Below are 8,663 nucleotides of genomic sequence, written 5' to 3'. Positions count from 1 at the left end.
CACACAATGTGAGCAGCAGCAAGATTAAGAGAGTTTACTTTTCACATTATATTACAAGAAAATAATTAGCATTTGACAAGATTCATTGTAATGCCCAGAATTATTTAATTTTGATCCGAGAATATTTAATTTGGAAATATTTGGAGTTTTGATTTAAATTCTAATATTTTTAAATTATTTAGGATTGAAATTGAATAAATTGAGAAATTGAGGACTGAATTGCAATTATTGCATAGTTGAGGGGCCAAAGTGCAAAATCCTTATTTGGGCTGGACACTTGTGATTTTTCCTAGCACTCACGTGTGAAACACCATTTCTTCCATCAGATTACTCAGCAAAGAAAAAAAAAGAGGAAACCGAGAACAAGAACAGAGAATTTCTAAAGCTTCTTCGTCTTTTTCCAATCCACATATCTTGAGCTACGGATATCCGATTTTGATTCCGAAAGATGTTCTGGAATCCTCGCAAGACGACCTTCGATTTGATGTAAGTTTCTTCTTTGTTCATCAATGTTTGATAGTTCGAAAATGACAGGGATCAGAAGCTGGTATTGACTTGATGTTGTTGAGCTTCTATCTTTGATAATCTTGAAGTTGAGTTGAGAATTGGTTGTTATATCATGTTCTTGTGATGTTACAACTATGGTTCGATTGATATACCTGCTGTTATGTTGGGTTTGAAGCTTCACCAGCTGATATACATGTTAGAAATGTTGTAGATATGTGCGGAATCGCCGAGTTTGTACCGATATGCCGTCGAACTCTTGATTTGAAGTGATTTGCTATTATTCTTGAACTTAGAAGTTGCTGAACTATTAGCTGATGATTCCTTGATTGTTATGCTATTGTTTCAGTGCATAAACAGAGTATATAAACTCAAGAAGTCGACTCCAAAACCGATAGAATATAGAACAAGGTTGGTACAATTTGCCTTGAAGTTCTTGTTGAAGTTTGGGTTGATAGTGAGCAGACTTTGAGATGAGTTTTTGGTGATTGATCTTGTACAGACTTTGACAAGTTCGAAGACATCCTAAACACCATATTTGAAAGGTAAAAGTGGACTACTATTTGATTGGGATTACAACTCGAGATGGTTTGTATCGAGTTCCCCTAAACCACATACTTGTTTGCTTAATTGCTCTTATGTGTTTTCATTTGAGTTGTTGAATAAGTTTTTGATGTTATGAATGTCTTGATGATGATATATGTTGCATTCATCTTGAAGACTTATTCCTTGATTTTGAAATGAACGGAAACGTTCGAATAAATGATTTGTGGAATCGTATATGTATGGCCTGGGTGGTTGTTTTAGCCTAGCGTCTGATTTGCATATATGATTGCTTCAAAGTCTAGAGAAGAAAGATAAGTAACCCCACCTCGATCGGGAGAGTCGGTGGATTAGTTATGATATCTACTTCTCGGGATCCCAATCGACGAATGACAAAATGAACCTTGTTTTGAAAACATGCATTGTATTTACCTTTATATCATGATCTTGATATATGTTTGTTATGCATGTTTAGTCGCTTTTACTGGGAAATCTATTTCTCACCGGAGTTATCCGGCTATTGTTTTGTTGTATGTGTCATTGCAATAGGAGGGAGTGGAACCGGGCAAAGGCGTACTTAAAGAACAAGGGATGAGATGAACATAGCGTGATGATCCGAGTTAGACGAGTCGAGTGAGCTGTCATGTAGTAGATTGGAGCCTTAATCTTGATCTTGTTCTAGCTACTTGATTCAAGACTTGTTGTTGATTTAGATACGGTCTTGTTAATATTATAGGATCTGAGATATGGTGTCAATCCTTGACACAATATGATAAAGTAGCTTGATCTTGAATGAATAAGATTATTTCTTGTATGTTTATGAGAAATTATTATGATTTTGCTAATACATTCACTTACCTTGCCTCATGCTTGTTGGAACTTGTTTAGAGTTTCTTACATGGAGTTGAGTTGATATAGTGAAGCTAGGACAGTTTTTGAACAGCAGCAGAGTGCAGCCAAGTTCTGGCCGATTGGCCTGCGCACGGGCGAGCTACTGCTCGTGCGCGCGCAGGCCAAGCCAGGGGGCCTCGGTCTCATTGGCCTGCGCGCGCGCGAGGGGTGATGCCCGCGCGTGCGCAGGGCAATCCATTTTAAAAAAAAAAAAAAATTTTTTTTATTCTTTTGTTTAGACATTGATACTTGTCTAATCTTGTTGATTAATTGATTTTAAGAGATTAGAACTCGGGTCGTCACAACAGGTGGTATCAGAGCAAGACAATTCTGGACTTAGATAGACAGTGAGTGGGGTAGATCGAGTCTTCTGCCTTACTTATTTATGTTTTTTTTATCATGCTATGATTTAATTAAGTGATTGAATTACATGTTTTAAATGCTAGCATGATTTACTTTCAAGTATTTTATTACAAGATGTTGTATTTATTTTATTTGAAAGTATGATTACGATGATTAAAGATGCATGCTTATTGGAATATCTGAACTGATAGAGGCATGTATCCTGATGAATTATGACATGCTACCTGATTATCTGAATTGATTGGAAGCATGTTTTATTTGAAGATTGTGATTATTTATTTAAGATTGAATCAGAACTGAGTCTTGATCAGAGGTAAGATGATCAGAGGAGGACTGAGATAATTTGATGATTTGGTATCCTAACCATTTTGATAATCAGATATGTCTCGAAGACCAGGACGACCTCCTCTAAGACCCCATGTTCCTATTTCTCTACCAGAACAGAAAGTTCATACTCCACCGACAGTTGTCACACCGATAGTGCCTGCAACTGTAGTCCCGAGTAATGAACAGGGCAGTACATCACGAGATATGACAGATATGACTACAACTCCAATGGAAACATTGTTGAAACGTTTTCAATCCTACAAGCCGCCAACTCTGAAAGGTACTGAGAATGCAGTTGAATGTGAAGGATGGCTTGATGACATGGAGATGTTATTTGATTCACTTGACTACGGTGATGAACGAAGAGTCAGACTTGTTGGTCATCAGTTGCATGAGGTTGCTAAAAGCTGGTGGTTCACAACAAAGAAATCTCTGGAGCGTAGAGGAACTGTTTTGACCTGGAATGTCTTCAGGACAGAGTTTTATCAACGTTTTTTTCCGGTATCTTATCGTAAAGACAAGGGTGCCGAATTCGCTAACCTGAGGCAGGGAAACTTGAATATTGAAAACTATGTTGCAAAATTCACTACATTGCTACGTTTTGCTCCACATGTTGCAGATAGTGACGAGGCTATGGCTGATCAGTTCATTAATGGACTGAATCCTGATGTTTTTACACTGGTGAATACAAGGCGACCGAATAATTTTGCTGATGCCTTGAACAGTGCCAAAGGAGCAGAAGCTGGCTTGATACAGCAGCGAGGAGCTTCGTATATTGCATAGCCTCCGAGACAGTCACAACCTTCAGCTTCAACTCAGCAACAGTCGTCTCGATTTGACAGTGGTGGCAGTAGCAGTGGCAAGAAGGGATATTTGCAAGCTAGAGGAAAACAATTTAAGAAATCTAGAAGCAGTTCTTCAAGTTCCAGTGGTACGAAACAGAAGTCTGGGGTATTCTGTAACACTTGTGGTGGAGGAAATCCAACTGATCAGTGTCGAGGTGTATCTGGGAGATGCCATATATGCCATCATACTGGCCATTTTGCGAGAGTATGTCCTCAGAGAGGTGTTGGACAGGCACGAGGTGCAGAGTCATCACGATCAGTGGCTCAACCCGCGAGGCAAACCTCCTCTATCCATTCCTTTCAACCATCACCATCTCAGCAACAGTCGAGGCCAGGAGGAAGTCAGGTAGGCAGTCAGCCACAGAGACAGCAGGCTCATGTCTATGCACTGACGGAGGAACAGGCACAGGGAGCACCAGATGACGTGATTGCAGGTAACTATTCTCTTTATGGTTATCCCGCATATGTCTTGATTGATACAAGTGCATCCCATACGTTTATATCTGCCAAATTTGTTGCATTGCATGCTTTGCCTGTTAAAACATTACCTATTGTAGTATCTGTTTCTTCTCCTTTGGGGAGGGGTCTTATCTCGATTCAGATAGTTAAGAATTGTTTACTACAGTATGAGGGTAATGAAATTGAGATAGATTGCTTCGTACTTGGTATGTCTGATTTCGATTGTATTATGGGGATTGATATGCTGAATAAGTACAGAGCTACCGTAGACTGTTTCCAGAAGATAGTGAGATTCAGACCTGAAATGGCTGGAGAATGGAAGTTCTATGGTAAGGGTTCACGTGCCAAGATTCCTCTTATTTATGTATTATCTATGACCCGACTTTTGCAGAAAGGAGCAGAGAGATTTCTTGTTTATGCAGTTGATGTGTTGAAAACTAGCCCGAACCTGACTGATTTGCCAGTGGTTAGTGAGTTTGCGGACGTTTTCCCTGATGAGATTCCAGGATTACCTCCGTATCGAGAGATTGATTTCAGCATAGAACTGATGCCAGGAACTGCACCGATTTCGAAAGCACCTTATCGAATGGCACCAGTTGAACTGAAAGAATTGAAGGAACAGTTAGAAGATTTACTGGCCAAGGGATACATTCGACCCAGTGTTTCTCCTTGGGGAGCTCCAGTACTGTTTGTTAGAAAGAAAGACGGTTCAATGAGATTATGTATCGACTACCGGCAACTGAACAAGGCTACGGTAAAGAACAAATACCCTTTGCCTCGTATTGATGATTTATTTGATCAGTTGCAGGGTTCTTCTGTGTATTCCAAGATCGATCTGAGATCTGGATACCATCAGCTGAGAGTTAGGGATTCTGATATTCCTAAGACTGCGTTCAGAACCAGGTATGGCCATTATGAGTTCATAGTTATGCCGTTTGGTTTGACGAATGCTCCAGCTGTATTTATGGCTTTGATGAACCGTGTATTTCAGAAGTATCTTGATGATTTTGTGATTATCTTTATTGATGATATTCTGATATATTCAAAGAATTTGATTGATCATTCTGAACATCTGATAACAGTATTGAAGACGTTAAAAGCCGAGAAACTGTATGTTAAACTGTCGAAATGCGAGTTTTGGCTGAAACAGGTTGTCTTTCTTGGACATATTATATCTGGAAATGGTATTTCTGAGGATCCAAGTAAATTCGAAGCAGTGATCAGTTGATCGAGACCGACATCTGTTCCTGAGATTCGTAGTTTTATGGGTTTGGCTGGGTATTATCGTCGATTCATTAAAGATTTTTCCAGTATTGCGAATCCGATTACTCAGTTGACTCAGAAGAATACTCCATTTGTCTGGTCTGATGCTTGTGAATCCAGTTTTCTGGAGTTGAAGAAACGATTGACCAGTGCACCAGTCTTGACGATTCCTTCAGGTACTGGTGGTTTCACTGTTTATTGTGATGCATCTCACCGAGGTTTAGGTTGTTTTTTAATGCAATGAGGTCATGTGATTGCTTATGCCTCGAGACAATTGAAGCCTCATGAGACCAGATATCCGATTCATGATCTTGAATTGGCCGCCATTGTATTTGCTTTGAAGATTTGGCGACATTATCTGTACGGGGAACAGTTTGAAATCTATTCTGATCACAAGAGTCTGAAATATCTATTTTCTCAGTCAGAACTGAATATGAGACAGCGGAGATGGCTGGATTTGCTGAAAGACTTTGACTGCGAGATTAAATATTATCCAGGAAAATCGAATGCAGCAGCAGATGCATTGAGTCGAAAGGTATGTTCTTTATCCTTATCGACGATTGGTGTATCGAATTTGATTGAAAACTGTTGTTTATCTGGATTAGTATTTGATACAAACTATCGGCCATTACGACTCTATCAAATGCAAGTTGAACCAGCTTTATTGGTAAGAATTCGAAATTCTCAAAAACTTGATCAGAATGTGCAGAACTCGATTGAGAAAGTTAGATCAGGGCATGTATCTGAATACCGGGTTCGAGATGATCTTCTTTACATTCACAATCGCCTAGTAGTGCCTGATATTTCTGATGTACGTCAACAACTACTGAAAGAGGCGCATTGTAGTCGTTACAGTATTCATCCTGGTGGTAGGAAGATGTATAACGATCTGAAAGCTCAGTATTGGTGGAAGCAAATGAAGACTGATATCACTGATTTTGTAGCTCGATGTTTGAATTGCCAACATGTGAAGGCTGAGAGGAAGAGACCGCCTGGTTTGTTACAGAGTTTGTCTGTACCGAAATGGAAATGGGATCATATTTCCATGGACTTTGTGACTAGATTACCTCGATCTTCTAGAGGCTGTGATGCTATCTGGGTGATTATTGACAGATTGACGAAATCAGCGTGTTTTATTCCTTATCGTATAACGTATAGACATGACCAGATGGCAGAGATTTATGTCCGTGAAGTTGTCAGATTGCACGGAGTGCCGAAATCTATTGTATCAGATCGTGATCCTCGATTCACATCACATTTTTGGCACAACTTACAGAGTGCTTTGGGTACTCAGTTACACTTGAGCACAGCTTATCATCCACAGACTGACGGACAGTCAGAGCGTACTATACAGACATTGGAGGACATGTTGAGAGCTGTAGTGCTTGATTTTGGCACTAGTTGGCAAGAATCACTACCTCTTTGTGAATTCTCGTACAACAACAGCTATCAATCGAGTATAGGAATGGCTCCTTTTGAAGCTTTATACGGAAGAAAATGTCGATCTCATTTGTACTGGGATGATATTTCTGAAGTACCTGATACTGGTCCTGATATGATACGTGATATAAATGACCAGGTGAAGCTTATTCAGAAACGAATGAAGACAGCTCAAGATAGACAGACGAAATATGCCAACATTCGACGTCGACCGTTGTCTTTTGAACAGGGGGATCGTGTATTTTTGAAGATTTCTCCGTTCAGAGGCACTGTCAGATTTGGCAAACGAGGAAAGTTGTCTCCACGCTACATCGGTCCTTATGAAATTCTGGAGAAAATAGGCAATCTTGCCTATCGATTAGCTCTTCCTCCATCGTTATCTGGAATACATGATGTATTTCATGTATCGATGCTTCGAAAATATCTTGCTGATGAATCTCATGTGCTTCAATCTGATGAGACTGAACTCGACGAGACCTTGAGTTATTTTGAAAAGCCAATTCAGATTCTTGATCGAAAAGAGAAGCAACTACGAACGAAGACTATTCCACTTGTGAAAGTCCAGTGGAGTCGTCATGGTATTGAAGAAGCGACGTGGGAAACTGAATCTGATATGAAGCAAAGATTTCCTGAGATGTTTCATTGATGTGAGTCTTCTTTAATTTTCTGTTATCTGATATTTGATATATGATCTGTTGATATTACTTCAGATTTCGAGGACGAAATCGTGTCTTAGTGGGGGAGAATTGTAACGCCCAGAATTATTTAATTTTGATCCGAAAATATTTAATTTGGGAATATTTGGAGTTTTAATTTAAATTCTAATATTCTTAAATTATTTAGGATTGAAATTGAATAAATTGAGAAATTGAGGACTGAATTGCAATTATTGCATAGTTGAGGGGCCAAAGTGCAAAATCCTTATTTGGGCTGGACACTTGTGATTTTTCCTAGCACTCACGTGTGAAACACCATTTCTTCCATCAGATTACTCAGCAAAGAAAAAAAAAGAGGAAACCGAGAACAAGAACAGAGAATTTCCAAAGCTTCTTCGTCTTTTTCCAATCCACATATCTTGAGCTACGGATATCCGATTTCGATTCCGAAAGATGTTCTGGAATCCTCGCAAGACGACCTTTGATTTGATGTAAGTTTCTTCTTTGTTCATAAATGTTTGATAGTTCGAAAATGACAGGGATCAGAAGCTGGTATTGACTTGATGTTGTTGAGCTTCTATCTTTGATAATCTTGAAGTTGAGTTGAGAATTGGTTGTTATATCATGTTCTTGTGATGTTACAACTATGGTTCGATTGATATACCTGCTGTTATGTTGGGTTTGAAGCTTCACCAGCTGATATACATGTTAGAAATGTTGTAGATATGTGCGGAATCGCCGAGTTTGTACCGATATGTCGTCGAACTCTTGATTTGAAGTGATTTGCTATTATTCTTGAACTTAGAAGTTGCTGAACTATTAGCTGATGATTCCTTGATTGTTATGCTATTGTTTCAGTGCATAAACAAAGTATATAAACTCAAGAAGTCGACTCCGAAACCGATAGAAGATAGAACAAGGTTGGTACAGTTTGCCTTGAAGTTCTTGTTGAAGTTTGGGTTGATAGTGAGCAGACTTTGAGATGAGTTTTTGGTGATTGATCTTGTACAGACTTTGACAAGTTCGAAGACATCCTAAACACCATATTTGAAAGGTAAAAGTGGACTACTATTTGATTGGGATTACAACTCGAGATAGTTTGTATCGAGTTCCCCTAAACCATATACTTGTTTGCTTAATTGCTCTTATGTGTTTTCATTTGAGTTGTTGAATAAGTTTTTGATGTTATGAATGCCTTGATGATGATATATGTTGCATTCATCTTGAAGACTTATTCCTTGATTTTGAAATGAACGGAAACGTTCGAATAGATGATTTGTGGAATCGTATATGTATGGCCTGGGTGGTTGTTTTAGCCTAGCGTCTGATTTGCATATATGATTGCTTCAAAATCTAGAGAAGAAAGATAAGT

This window comes from Henckelia pumila, chromosome 3, assembly GCF_033568475.1.
Source record: "Henckelia pumila isolate YLH828 chromosome 3, ASM3356847v2, whole genome shotgun sequence".
Taxonomy (NCBI): domain Eukaryota; kingdom Viridiplantae; phylum Streptophyta; class Magnoliopsida; order Lamiales; family Gesneriaceae; genus Henckelia; species Henckelia pumila.
Note: the sequence above shows the minus strand (reverse complement) of the source record.